Here is a 14,519-nt window from a genome sequence, read left to right as displayed (position 1 = left end):
GCAGCTAAAAAGGTATCTTTGTTCCTACTTACTTTAAAGAAAATGACAATTACAATCTACCTTAAAGTCATTTCTATTCGTGATTGAAAGTTCCATTACAGTACTTAATAAAAGATTACAAAATATTCACATCAAGTTTATATTATTTAGTGTTTTTAGCTTTGTAATTTTTTTTAATACTAATTTATTCAATTGTAATCTTCCGAATGATGATAAATTAATAGTATGGCTTTTGATTCGGTGAAAAGGGCGATTAGACCACAGCAAAACCCTCGAATCTTCACCCTCACTGCCACATTCCCATCTTATAAGAAACATTTAATTCTGTAATTAGCCAACTTTATTTGTTATTACCTAAAACAATAGCATCAGCCACCACTGCCAGGGCCAGGCAGGCAACAGCTAGGAGAATCCAAGTTTTATTGTTGCTGATTCGTTAAGATTTTGACAGCCGAAATGCTTGAGAGTCCACACTTTCCCGTTTCAGACGCGATACATCTGTGGCCAATCCTTTTTTACGGTCCTTCTTCTATACGTTTTTCTACAAGAATAAAAAAACAACAACAACAACTTAATCTTAAAAAATTCACCCAAATTAGTAAGATAATGACTAAAGCTTATAGATATTATCATTGTTGAATTTCTAAATTCTGTCTTTATTTAACAACCTACTAACTTAGGCCATACTCAATCACATTGTTAATAAATGAAATTGTTATGATTGATGAAAATTTGGGTACATTAACATTATGTATAATATTGTCTAATGATTTTTTAATGTATACGTATATATAGTAGACTTTTGTGTCATGACATAAAATCATATATATGTAATATAAAATCTTCTTAATGTATACGTATATATAGTAGACTTTTGTGTCATGACATAAAATCATATATATGTAATATAAAATCTTCTTACTTTACTTATTTGATTATTTATTATTTTATATATTAATGATGACGTTTTTAAACTTGAAAATTGGATTTATACGATTAATTTGTGTTCATTCAATAGTTATATTAATTTATTAATACTTAATGTTACTCTAGTGCATATGTAATAATTTTTTAAAACACTAATATACAAGAAAATTAGAAGTGTTAATAGATTGAATCAAATCAAATTCAATCAATTTTTTAAATGTTTGTTTTAAGGTTCAATTCCTCAAACTCAATGGGATCCGTTTTTTGAAATTTATAAAGATTAATATTTGAATAATTTTAAACATAATTTTAAATTAAAATTAAATTAAAAATAATTTTGTTAATAATTCAATATTTTAGATCAAAACTAGGTTGAACTTCGACTAAACTCATAAACTGTAATGACAGATCCAAAACATTTTTTAAGTGTTCACTTATTTCAATGGATATCTTTTGAGTGTTAAATGTTGATTAGCTGAAGACCCTGATTGGTATTGGGTAGTAGTGGAATGGTTAAGGAATTAAAAAAAAAAAAAAAAGGATAAATTCAAAGAAAATTTTGGTTATTCAAAAAAATTTTCTTTCAATTCTTTTTTATATTTTAAGAATGTCGATAAATATTCCATCTTTACATTTGCCTCCTCCAATTATAAACAGGATTGATAATCCGGCCAATAGACAAGTCTAAAGATAATAGTTCAAATTCAATTTAGCTTTGATGTCTTTTGCAAAATAATAATATTATTTGGCAGACATGATGTGGTCACGATTGTTAATGGCTGGCTATAAAACCATATATTATAGCTACCAACATCACGTTCACCCCCCATTCCAACCTTTAATTATCCGAATAACTTTGATTTCTTATTCCCCAACTTCTTTGACTGCACTTTGCTTATTGACTTTCGCCCACATATGTTACTTGTATAAACCGAACCTTTGAAAAATGAGAAAAAAGAAATAGAATGTCAAACAAGATAGCTGAATTGCCCCTCTAAATGCTAAAACTAAGAACAGAAAACTTGATCGTGATTGATGCCTCCCTTCAAGCTTTCCATTGTGTATGTGTTTCTCTCCATCTTTTGCCTCACAGCTGAAGCCAACCCAACTTTCTTGTACAAAATCTGTAATGACAATGATACAACTTTCGCAAGAAACAGCACCTATGAAACAAATCTCAATCTCCTCCTCTCTTCCCTCTCCTCCAATGCCAACCGCAGTGATGGATTCTACAACACCACGGTGGGGCAGCAGCCACCGGACAAAATCTACGGTCTCTTTCTTTGTCGAGGTGATGTTACCTCAGATGCTTACCAGGACTGTGTCACTGCTGCTGCCAGAAATGCCACTCTTCTTTGTCCTGTGGAGAAAATTTCTGTAATGTGGTACGATTAGTGCATGCTACGTTACTCGAATGAATCTATCTTTTCCACCATGGAAAAAAGGCCTAGTGCGGTCACATGGGATAACAAGACTGTCGCTGAAGAAAAAGACTTTGTCGACGTAGTGGCATCTTTGGTGAAAGATGTAGCAAGCGAGGCAGCAGACGCTCCAATGGGTGCTAAAAAGTTTGCAACAAAAGAGGCAAATCTTAGTGGGTCTCAAACGCTGTACAGCCTTGCACAGTGCACGCCAGATCTTCCCAACATGAATTGCAACTTGTGCCTTGAGAGCGCAATTACAGAGTTCTCGAATTGTTGTCGTCAAAAAGAGATAGCAACTCGAGCAAGTTCATTGTTGCCTAGCTGCAATGTTCATTATGGATTAACCCCATTTTATAGCAAAAATTGAGGTGAAGCACCGGGGTCTGAGCCATCTACACGAAATTCAGGTTTGCTTATAGACTTCTATTTTGATGTTCATTGTAGTTTGCAATTAGATTTTCTCTGAAATTTCTGTTTTAAGGTAAAATTGAGATGCAAAACAGAAAGGATTAATGTTTAGGGAGTGTATGGTTCATTCCATTTGACTCTGTATCTTTTAATTAAACCTCCAAGATTGGCCGCAGCACGATCCTCGAAGCATTTTTATCTTCTCCCGTCTTTTGACCATGTACTTTTCAACTGTCATGGAAGAAACTTCCAGCATTTAATGGCACGAGTTTCTTTGACCATACAAGCGCACTGGCTTGTGAATTTGACTCAACAAGTACGTATATGTTGAAGCGGAAATGTGAAAGCTTAGGGGAATACTGATCGTAATGAATAGATCACTCTATCTTTATGACTTTTGATTTAAATTATAAACTCATGTTACAGCGTTAAACGCTACCTGGGAATGTAGTCAAAAATAGAATCGTGCTTTCCCAGGTTCTAGTTTTTAGGATTGATTTTACTTAAACACCCATATTCTTACCCTTACCCTGCTCCTTCAGGACTGTATTTAACCCATTCCCTGTTCCTCAATGACCTATATTTTGCCTCTGATTCTGCTCTTAGCTAGGAAACCTAATTATGCTTGGGTTGAGAATGAGTCTTTCCAAGTTATTAGAGGGAGATGTACCAGTTTTCTAAAACTTGTGTCCGAATACTACAATTATAAAGTGTATACTCTCAAGCAACAAGAAGGCAAGCTCACTTGCTATCTTTATGCAGGCAAAGGAAAGGTATCATCCCAGACACTTACTACATTATTGTTCCAACGGTTGGTTCCTTTGTGGTTTTCTCCACATTTTGTTATTGCATTCTAAGAGGGAAAGCAAGGAAGAAATCCAATGCGCTAAAGTATCAGAATGGTACAGTGAAATAGTCTCGTATATGTTAGCATATATAGTTCATAGTTTATACACTTTTCTATTGGCTCTTGTTAATTATATGAATTAGCATGTAATTAATGTCATTTCACTTTTCTGATTGGCATAATGTGTAGAAAAAAGCAAGCCTAGAACCATTCATACTTTACAATTTGATCTTAGCATAATTGAAGCAGCTACAAACAATTTCTCTGATGCTAACAAGATTGGTATGGGTGGATTTGGCAGTGTGTAGAAGATAAAATTGAATACTATTATTGTTGCTTTGTCTAGTTTATTATTTTTACAGCAGTTTGGACTGTTAACAAGCTTTAGAACTTGATCAATGCCTATGGCACTGTTCAATCAGGGTACACTTGCAGATGGACAAGAAATTGCTGTGAAGAGGCTATCAAGAAGTTCTAAACAAGGTGCAGAGGAATTCAAGAATGAGGTTGTGTTGGTAGCCAAACTTCAGCACCGGAGTCTCGCGAGGCCGTTGGGATTTTGCGTGGAAAGAGAAGAGAGGATGCTCGTCTATGAATTTGTGCCCAACAAAAGCCTAGACTACTTCCTATTTGGTCTGGCCCTCTTCAACATACGCTTTCGCCAAACACACATATATACGTTCTGGTTTACCCAAAAGGCCTATTTGTTCTGACTTCTTCATTACCCAAAAGGCCAAAACCTGTTACATTCCCATTGCCTTTTAACATTACAAAAAGGGTTTTTTATTTTTAGTACTATCTCTTTTTCTGTTTAATTCCTTAGCGTTGAGGTCATTACGCATGCAGATCTTGAAAAGCAAAAACAATTGGATTGGCCAAGACGTTTAAAGATAATTAAAGGAATTGCTCGGGGGCTTCTATATCTTCATACAGGTTCAAGGCTTAAGATTTTACATCGCAATCTCAAACCTAGTAATATCTTGCTGGATGAGGATATGAATCCCAAAATATCAGATTTGGCATGGCTAGAATTGTTGAAGAAAATCACAACCTTGAACATACCAAGAAAGTTGTTGGGACATAGTAAGTTTCGTATAGTCCGTAATCTTTATTTCTACCAACTTATAAATGAGGATTTGTTTCGGCTATCCCTTCACTTCTCCAAATGATCAGTACATTCTACTGGTATTATTGGACAAAATTATAATGTAACTAACCTATCTAGTTTTAAGTGACTAATTAGATTATTGATCAAACATTTATAATCGTTGCAATACTAACAATACCTCCATTTTAGTGGTTATATAGCTCCAGAATATGCATTGCGTGGGATATTCTCATTCAAATCCGATGTGTATAGCTTTGGTGTTTTGACACTAGAAATTATAGGTGGCAAATCAAACTCCAGTTTCTATGACCCTGACCGTGCTGAGAACCTTCTAAGCTATGTAAGCCCAAGATGAAATTTCTTTTCATTATTGCTTATATTATATCCCCTTAAGTGTGTATATATATATATATATATATAAAGGTTCCATGTTAAGCTGACAATGTTGGGATCATTACAGGCTTGGAGATATTGGAAAGAGAAGACGCCGCTGGAGATGATGGATCCAACTTTAAGAGATTCTTACGTCAGCGATGAAGTAATTAGGTGCATTCAGATTGGCTTACTATGCGTCCAACAAAATCCTAAGGCAAGGCCGATAATGGCAAGAATTGTTCCCGTGCTTAGCAGTTCTGCCATTACTTTACCACCACCACAACAACCAGCCTTCTTTTTTGGTACCAAAACAGGAGGAAGCACCTCGATTGCAGAGATGGAGTTAGATCAATCTACACAGTTCAAATGCTCAATAAATGAAGCATCTATCACTGAATTCTACGCTCGGTAGCGAGTTGAAACCCATTCTTTTGAAAAAAAATAAATAGCAGAAAATTAGAAATGAAGAAACTATTTCTTCCATTGATTGTAGGTAAATGTTTTAGTTTGAATATGAAATATATGTTTTTTTTTGAATTTATATTTGATACATTGACAGTGTATGCATTTCATACACTGTCAATTAACTAAATGCTGCTACTTTGTAAATAAAAAATTTTAAAAATTTAAAAGCAAGATATATACCTTTATATTTTAATTATTTAGTTTGAAAAAAGTAAGTTATTTTTCTACTCTCTACAAAAACTTAATCATAATTTTTAAATTGATTCAAATTTATTTATGAACTTCGATGAACTCTTCAAACTTGAGAGTTCAAACTTGGAGAAGTGAATATAACTGTTGAATAAAAATAATATTCAAAAAGTCATAATTACAACTAAAAATATTAGTAAAGAGTAAACCTGACTTTAATTTAAACTACTTAACCCAAAAGAAACCTAACTACCACTGTGATTCATGTTAACAACAACTAGCCACCACTCTAACCACCACATTTAGCCTTCAATAATCATTAATGGAGGAGCAAAGCATTAAGCCTTTGTTGTACTCTACCCAAAAAGTAAGTATCAAAGATTATCATATCCCCAAACCCAATTTTTCACAACTAGCCAACAACATGAGAAATCTCTTTAATCTTGATCTCAAGTCTACCATTTCATCATCTCATTCCCTATCAATTTATTCTATATCTTGTTCTTTTATTTTTGTTCAACTTTTGCTATAAATTCCTCCATTGTGAACAAAGGGAATGAATTTCATATCATGTTGCATTTTTTTTGTTGGCCAAATCATAACAATAGAGGATATAAGTCAATTAACTTTTCTTTTAATAAAATTTAAAGATATTTATTTTTGAGGGCTTTTAAATCTTTAAAATTTTTCATTAATGAGGTGACAGTATTTAGTTGATTAAGTGTATGGAATGCATACATTGTCAGGATGTATTTAGTTTATAAGATTATGATATGATAGAATAAAATAATATTATAAATAGAATTGATTAAATAATGTCATCCTATCTTATATTTGATATGTGCAAAAATTAAAATAGGATAATTTATTTATTAGTCAAACTATCATTCCTCAAAATTTATACAATTTAAATTATTGATATAACTTTTAAGAATATAATAAGATATGTAAGTTTAATCTTATAGATTAAAAATAATTCTCTTGACTTTGGAAGGATTAAATCATTTTATATCAAAAAAATGATTAATCCTCCTCGTAATCTTATATCTTTTTTCATATACAAATCAAACATAACATAAAATAATTATCATCTTATTCTATCCATTATTCTATACATCAAACATAAGCTACATGTATCAAATATAAATTTTTAATAAAATTAAAGTTCTAAATTAATTTCTTTCGAAGAATGCTAGCGGAACTGAGTCCAAACATCACCTTTCAAGCTCAAACCCACAAAAAGCTACATCACTTAACTTTCAAAACTAAAAACAAGTAAATTGTTATCACAATTTCTGAACTTCACATGAAAATAAAATAAAAATTTGATTGCAAGAAGATTTTTGTAATTTTTCAAACAGAAGCCATAGATCAAACTTCATGTGTCAATAAAAGAAAATAGTAAAATTTCATGCTATTTCACTTATTAAGCTTTTAAGGTGGTTCTTGATTTGTTTTATTTGTTGTGTTTCTTATTTGGGGGAAAAATGCTTTTGACTAAAATCAATCAATATTTTTAAGATTATAAAATTGGTAAGTTATTTAGCAAATAAAATGATGATTATACCTTTTCTAATTACTTAGATTATAAATTTGTGTACATTTTAATTATATGTATTTTATCAATTATATTATACTTTTTAAACTTTTCTTTGACTTGTAAGTAATTTTTGAAGGTAGCATTTGATATCTTTTATAAGATCATCATAGTAATCTAATCATCGAAGTGATTTTATTACCAAGAGAATCTTATCAGTTGTAATTTGAAATTACTTTATTTGGTTAACAACCATTAGTTTTTAGGAATTAAATATTATTGTATTTGGTATTATTAAAAATCAAATATTATTTATTTAAAAGTATGAAAATGACCATGCATATTATAATAGTTACACAAGTTAATGATTTAATGTTGTTTAAAGATAATAATTTATAAAATATTAGTAGACATGTTCATGGCCAGGTTCAGACCAGACTCATATTTGTTATTAATAGCTTATGTGCTTACTCAGGCTTAACCCGACCCAAAATTTTGGGCCTAAAAAAATTTTCAAGTTTGACTCAAATAAAATAAATAAATCTCAAATCAACCAATTAAACTTAATTTATATAATAAAAAATTAAAAAATTAATAAATGAAGTTTAATGGGATTATATTCAATTTACATATATATAAAAATTAAAAATAAAAATTATATAAAAATAAAAAGTTAAGTTTGATAAAACATATAATTTTTATTTTTAATATATATATATGAATTCGGCTGAGCCGAGCCACATTTAGGTTTAAAATTTTTTATATAAGGTATGGCTTGAAATTTAAATGGGTCTAAAAATTGTGTCCAATGAGTTTTAATTTTTTGTCCAAACTTTCTCAAAACTTGGGCAAGCCTTCAGGTATGAGTGAGTAACTCGATCCTTGAATAGATATAAATATTAGTAATATTTTATTTATTTTAAAATATAATTAAATTATCAAAATAATAAATATATTTATCAATAGGTAAATTGATGTTTATAATATAAAAAATAAAACTAATTTATTAAATTCATAAGAAAAGAAAAACAAAACTATTATATTGTATTATATATAAAAATATTAAAAAATAAAAAATAAACTTTTTTTAATTTGTTACAATGAATATTAATTTAAAAATATAAAAATTTATAATGTAAAACAACTACAATTAATTTGAAGAAAAAATAATTTTTAATTCACATATTAAATAGGTTGTATTAGATATTCTTAATTTGGCATATTAGTTCGCATCGAGAATAAAAGTTTGGGATAATGTCCCATTTACCCCTTAAACTATTACATTTTTTCTAATGTGATACCTAACAAAATTTTCTAATTAAGTACTTAAACTACATTTGCATGTGTTAATTTACTCCAACCTTTAATACTATTAACCTTAAATGTTGACATGGTGTAAACATTCAACAAGATGTTGACACGTGTTAAAAGTCCAATTAGTGACATTATCAATGTTACGTTAGCATTAAAAGAATAATAAAAAAATCTAAAAATTTTTGAAAAAAAATCTAAATTTAAAAATTTTTAAAAAAAATTCTAATTTTTTTAAAAATTTTAAAAATTCTAAAAAATTCAAAACTTATAAAAGCTAAACTTTTTGTTTATTTTTTCTTCCTCCCACTTCACAAAAAAAAAAAATCATTTCTCTCTCAAACAACAAACAATTGGCTTTTCTTCAACCCAATTTTTGACATTGATTGCCATTACCTTCATCGTCCACTATCGACTATTGCCATTCGTTGGATTCAATTTGCCCTCAAATTTCAACAAAAAGCTCCTCTATTCTTCCTTATTCATGTTTTCAAGTTGGTTTTCGTAAAAGCATTGTAGATTTCCCTAGACTTAAGCCAAAACCTGAGACTATCAATGCCCAAAAGTTCAGCCACCGCCACTTCAAACTCTCATTCTTCAAAGTATGTCCTTTACCTAGCCTTAACCTTAGTCTTCACCAAAAAAAAAAAAAAAAACCAAGTCGAGACCTCCTAGAAAAGCCTCGAATCGAGACTTGTAACCTCTTTTTTTACTGTTATGTTTTTTTTCCTTGAGTTTCACTTCTACAAAAAATTTTTTAGACTTGCTTCTCCTTATTTTAATGGATGTGTTTGATTTTTTTTTGTTTTTTATATGGCAAGATGAAGCTATGTTTTGTGATGATGGTAAAAGAAATGGGCTATTTGGGGTTTAGTTGATGGTTGTGGGTGGTGTGAGAGATCAAATAATGGTGGCATAGGAATGGAAGGTACTAGAATGGATTTGACAATGGTGGGTGGATTACCGAATAGTGGCTTGCAATGGTGTTGATCAAGAGATGTTGGTGATAGATAGGGTTTCGGTTGTAGGTATTGAAGGTGGTTAAGGGGTTTTGGTGATGATACTGGGAAAGGCTATGAGATTTTTAAATGTTGAGAGCTTTTTAATTTTTTGTGTCTTTCTCTTTAGCCAACTCCCTCTATGGTCTCTCCCTATTAACAGTCCTAGTAGTTCAATTTGCAGATTGAACTCTAATGTATTGGAAACATTACCTTCTTTTAAAATTTAGCTTGGGAAAAATGAAAATGAAAAAAAAGTCAACCTTAAAGAGGTACCAAGATTTCTAAAGGTCTATGTGGAAAGAATGTTATAATTCCTCGACTTTGTGTGCCATAAAATATGGAAAGACAAAGATGTATATAACTGTTAGTTGTTTATGATGCATGCCTTAGCTCTCATATCTCAAGGGAGATGCACTATAGTTACTGCCACCAGACATTTGGCACCATTAACAATAGTTTGAATTTCTCATTTAAAATATTTTAAAATCATTTTCTTTAATTTCTGAAATTTTTTTGGATTTTTTTCAAAATTTGAGTTTTTTGCAAATTTTAATTTTCCTTAATTTTTAAATATTTTTTAGAATTTTTAAAAACTTAAAATTTTTAAAAATTTTAGAATTCCTAGAAAATTTTTAACTTTTTTTTTAATTTTTCAAAAAATTTTTGATTTTTTTAAATTTTCTTTTAATATTAACGTGGCATTGATAATGTGGTGTTGATTAGATTTTTTGACATGTGTCAATATTTTATTAGATATTTATACCATGTCAGCATTTAGGGCTATCGGTGTTAATGTTTAAGGCAAATTAACACACGAAAATGTAGTTTAAGTACCTGATTAAAAAATTTATTGTTTCGTATCACATTAGAAAACATGCAATATTATCTAGGCGTTAAATGGGACATTATCCCTAAAGGTTTTCCACCTCTTTGGAAGGTAATTAGATTATCCTCCAAGGTAGTGATTTAAGATCATTATCATATAAGATTATTAAATGATTATCAAATATGATGATTTAGTCACCATGTGTAAACAACAATAGTTTTTTTGAGTGATCATCACATACCAAACACTACCAAATAAGCAAAAAAATTAAAACCAAAATAGAAACTATCAAACCCAAAAAAGAAATTATTCACAGTTTTTAATATATTGTTGAATGATGAATTAAATGATTAAAAAAAATTCATATATCTTCACTTGTGAGATCTTGATAAATCACTGAAAAAAAAATTAAAAAAGTTAGAAAATGTGTGTAAAAAAAAAAGAATTAGAAAAACAATGGTTATTGGGAAAAAAAAGAGAAAAGAATTGTGTATTTGAGCAAATTTTTGCAAATTGAGAAAGAAAAAATGATATATCACATACTATTTATAGGCCAAAATGTAAGATAATTCTTTGATGATAATTAAAATGCATAGATAATTTTTAAGTATTTTAATTTTAAATGATATACATATTTGAAAAAGCTATTTGAATTTCAAATATCGTACCCATTTTAAAATAATAAGTTTGAGGGATAAATTTTATTTAATTTAAATAAGATAAAATTTGGATAAAGTTAATCTTGGTAATTTTGAAATATTGAATAATTGATTGGATATTAATTTTAAAATATTAAAAAATTAATTGGATAGGATTATTTGATAAATGATGTAAATTTAGAAATTATGTATAAAATCTTATGTGTCAAAATATAAGTTATTTACCTAAGCATCCATGTGACATATCTTATCAAGTTTTTATATATCCTATAATATAATATTACATATGATAAGAAATCAAAATTTTTAAAAATTAAGTCAGAATGTGATAAGTTAACAGGCATATAAATAGTATAATTTTTTTAAAAAAATTAATATTGGAAAATTTGGGGATTAAAAATAATTTTTTAAAGGATTACAAAAAAAAAAATTGAATGGTAGAAAGTACATAGAATTTTGCATCCAGATAATTGATTTTGTGATTGATGCATAATTTTTTATACATAAATGACAAAATTCGAATCCCTCATTTTTACATAAAACAAGATTTTTTTTCCAATAAATATATTCATATTTTATGAAAATAATTTAAAAAATAAATGAAATAAAACTGATTAAGAAGGAATTCTATATTTGATGGAATGACCAATATTATATGAAGGGTATTTTTATGTTATAAAAACTTTTGAGATAAAGCCAACTTCTTATCACTTTACTTTGAGCCTCACTGTACACTAATAAAATGATGAGAAACACGTAAACATTCGGAAGCCGGTTTTAAATTTAGAAAGTAAGGTCACGTGGCTACTTATGGCCTCAAGTGTTTAAGGGCAATGCTTAAAGCACCTGCCCCCAGTATTCCCCATTTCTCTAAGAAAGTTTCAATACCAGATAGGGCTATGCATTCATTGATTTCTATAAAAAAAATAAAAGAAATTTTGTTTAATTGAAGTAACTTGGTTGGTTTTTTCGTTTTAATAGGGTAAGTCAATTGAATCTTCAGTTTAATCGATTTTCAATGTTAAATATTTAGATCTAAACCGATTGAAAAAATTAAAATTAACTAATTAAATATTTAAAATAAATAAAAATATATATTTCAGTTTTTAACATTCAAACCTTAGTACCTAATTTCCTAACCCCTCAATTTTGATCTTATTTCCCTCACTCTTTCAGCCACTACTTGACCTATCTTCTTCAGTCCAATCTCTTCATAAATCTGAAATCAAAATACATCTCGCGTCAGCCAAACTAGACACTAGTCCTCTATTCCTCTCACCTCACAATTCACAAAACACAATACATATCACAATCCTCTTCCTTTCTTTTCCTTTTATTGGTCAAAACTTAGCCACCATCTACCCTTAACCTTAATACCATGAACAAGCTCCAAACCAAGAAGCCATGATCATTCTCACTTTCAAAGCTTGGACTGGGAAAGAAGAGAATCTAAAGAAGGCCCAAGATGTTTTCCTTATTAGGTGCAAGGCTAACTCAAAAACTACTCTTGCTACCTATAAGGGTAGTGCAAAGCTTGGTGAAGGTGCTACAAAAATCCTTCATGTCGTCTAATGTGTCATGTTTTGTAGAGCAAATTGTGATATGGATATTAAGCTTTTAGGCCTTTTTTTTTTCCTCTTATTTTTCATCAAATTTAGGGGGTAAAATCAAACAAATAAGCTTAGGAGCCTTTATGCTCATTGAGTGTGGACAGTTTTTATTTCATTTAAAAATAAAATTTTCTACTTACATAAATGTTTAATACTACATTTTGGCATAAATATGATTCGGCTTTTATTCTTTTATTTTTTATTGTTACTTTGAATTAAAATGCCTTTCTTTATTGATTAATCATAATCCTAATTCTTGCTTTGACATTGAAGACCTCTTGAGAGCAATCTTGAAATGTCCTTTGAATTGAAATGGGTTTCTTTATTCATGCGATTCTTTGTTCATTAATTGATGAAACTAAGGAAACTAACCATTTTAATTCAGTTCAATTAATTTTGATTTTTATCTTATAAGTTGATTGGTTCAGTTTATTAATAGATAAAGTTAGTTTAATCAATTTTTGAATTTTAATAATTGAATTAACCGAATTAACTTATTACTCTGCTCTAATATCATATTTCACTATTCTTTTCATACTAGAAAGTTTGAAAATGTGAAGATTACTTCAAGATTTGAAATAGTAATAGAAATCTAAATATCTACATCTATACCATAGATGAACAAAAAATCCCTAGAGAGATTTCATGTAGAAAAGTGTCATTTTTTATTTTTTATTTAATTTTTTAGAATAACAACATAAAAAAAGGCATGAAAAACATTTATAATTATATTATCTATATTGATTTATCTATATTAAAAGAATTATAAGGAATTAGAGGTAACATGTGTTTATTTTTAATGGTTTGTTGGGTTTTGGCGTGAGATATGAGCCAGTATGTTTAGGAAAGTTAGGCTGTATGTTTATGGCTTATATATTAAGAGTTTATATTTGATGCATTATCAATGTATATCAATAAAATTGAATAATATCCTCTTATTAATGAAGTGAATTAAATAATATCATCTCATTAATGAATAAGTTTTTTTTTAAGTTAATTTTTTGTATATTTATTTTAACAGTTGATATTTATTCATTAACAACGTGTTTATCATTTGATTTATTGACAATATATATAGTTCATATATGGATAGTGCATTAAATATAAGCTCATATATTAAATGGGTTAGGTCAACAGTTAGATTGATTTTTGTTGGTTTTGAAAGATAAATGAGTTATGATTATTTATTAGATTTGATTTTAAAAAAGATGAATGGATTAAAATTTTATCTGTTAGTGTAGACTTTTAATTTTATCCAAGATATTTTACATTTTTAATTTGAATTTTTTTTTTCTAATTAGGCTTTGACCATCAATTTTTTGAGCTCATTGCATGGCTTATTTTTTAATGATTCGATATAAGGCCCAATATGGGCTTTATAAGGAGGCTCAATCCATAAGCTCAAATGAATACTCAAAATAGCATAATAAAAGGCATATCTTTAAAGTCTATTAATAATCTATTGTTGGTCATTAAACAAAAAAATATATAAAAATATAAAAATCAATTTAAAAAATAAAATAAATAATAATAATAATAATAGTAATAGTAATACAAATAAATAAGATAAAAAAACTTGAAAAAGCCTAAATGAAACTCTAAATGACATAAATAAAACCCAAGGCTCTAAAGCATGGATACCTGTTAAAAGCCCAGGATATCGCCTAAATATAGACATTCGGCCTAGCCTAATAGCTTGCATGAGAAAACGTGAAATAAAATGAAAAAAAAAAATTGATGCAAAACTGCATGAAGCCATGAAGGTGGTTGCATGAAAAAGGGTAACCACATGAGGGCATCGAGGAAGGAGCAAAAACTGAAGCACATAATTT

At 28.9% G+C, this 14,519-nt stretch overlaps 1 pseudogene across 1 annotated transcript; it reads left to right on the top strand.

Moving 5' to 3' along the window:
* Positions 1–1,661: 1,661 nt before the first annotated feature.
* Positions 1,662–5,747, top strand: LOC111274263 (cysteine-rich receptor-like protein kinase 25; annotated as a pseudogene). Its single transcript, XR_016334018.1, has 8 exons — positions 1,662–2,715; positions 2,807–2,832; positions 3,522–3,661; positions 3,796–3,888; positions 4,003–4,239; positions 4,453–4,689; positions 4,904–5,054; positions 5,175–5,747. The product of XR_016334018.1 is annotated as a cysteine-rich receptor-like protein kinase 25 (transcript).
* The last annotated feature ends 8,772 nt before the right edge of the window (positions 5,748–14,519 follow it).

Source organism: Durio zibethinus, chromosome 26 (genome assembly GCF_047325235.1).
Source record: "Durio zibethinus cultivar Kanyao isolate XHJ-2024 chromosome 26, ASM4732523v1, whole genome shotgun sequence".
NCBI lineage: Eukaryota > Viridiplantae > Streptophyta > Magnoliopsida > Malvales > Malvaceae > Durio > Durio zibethinus.
The sequence above is the reverse complement of the archived record's forward strand: the minus strand, read 5'-3'. Positions and strand labels throughout refer to the sequence as shown.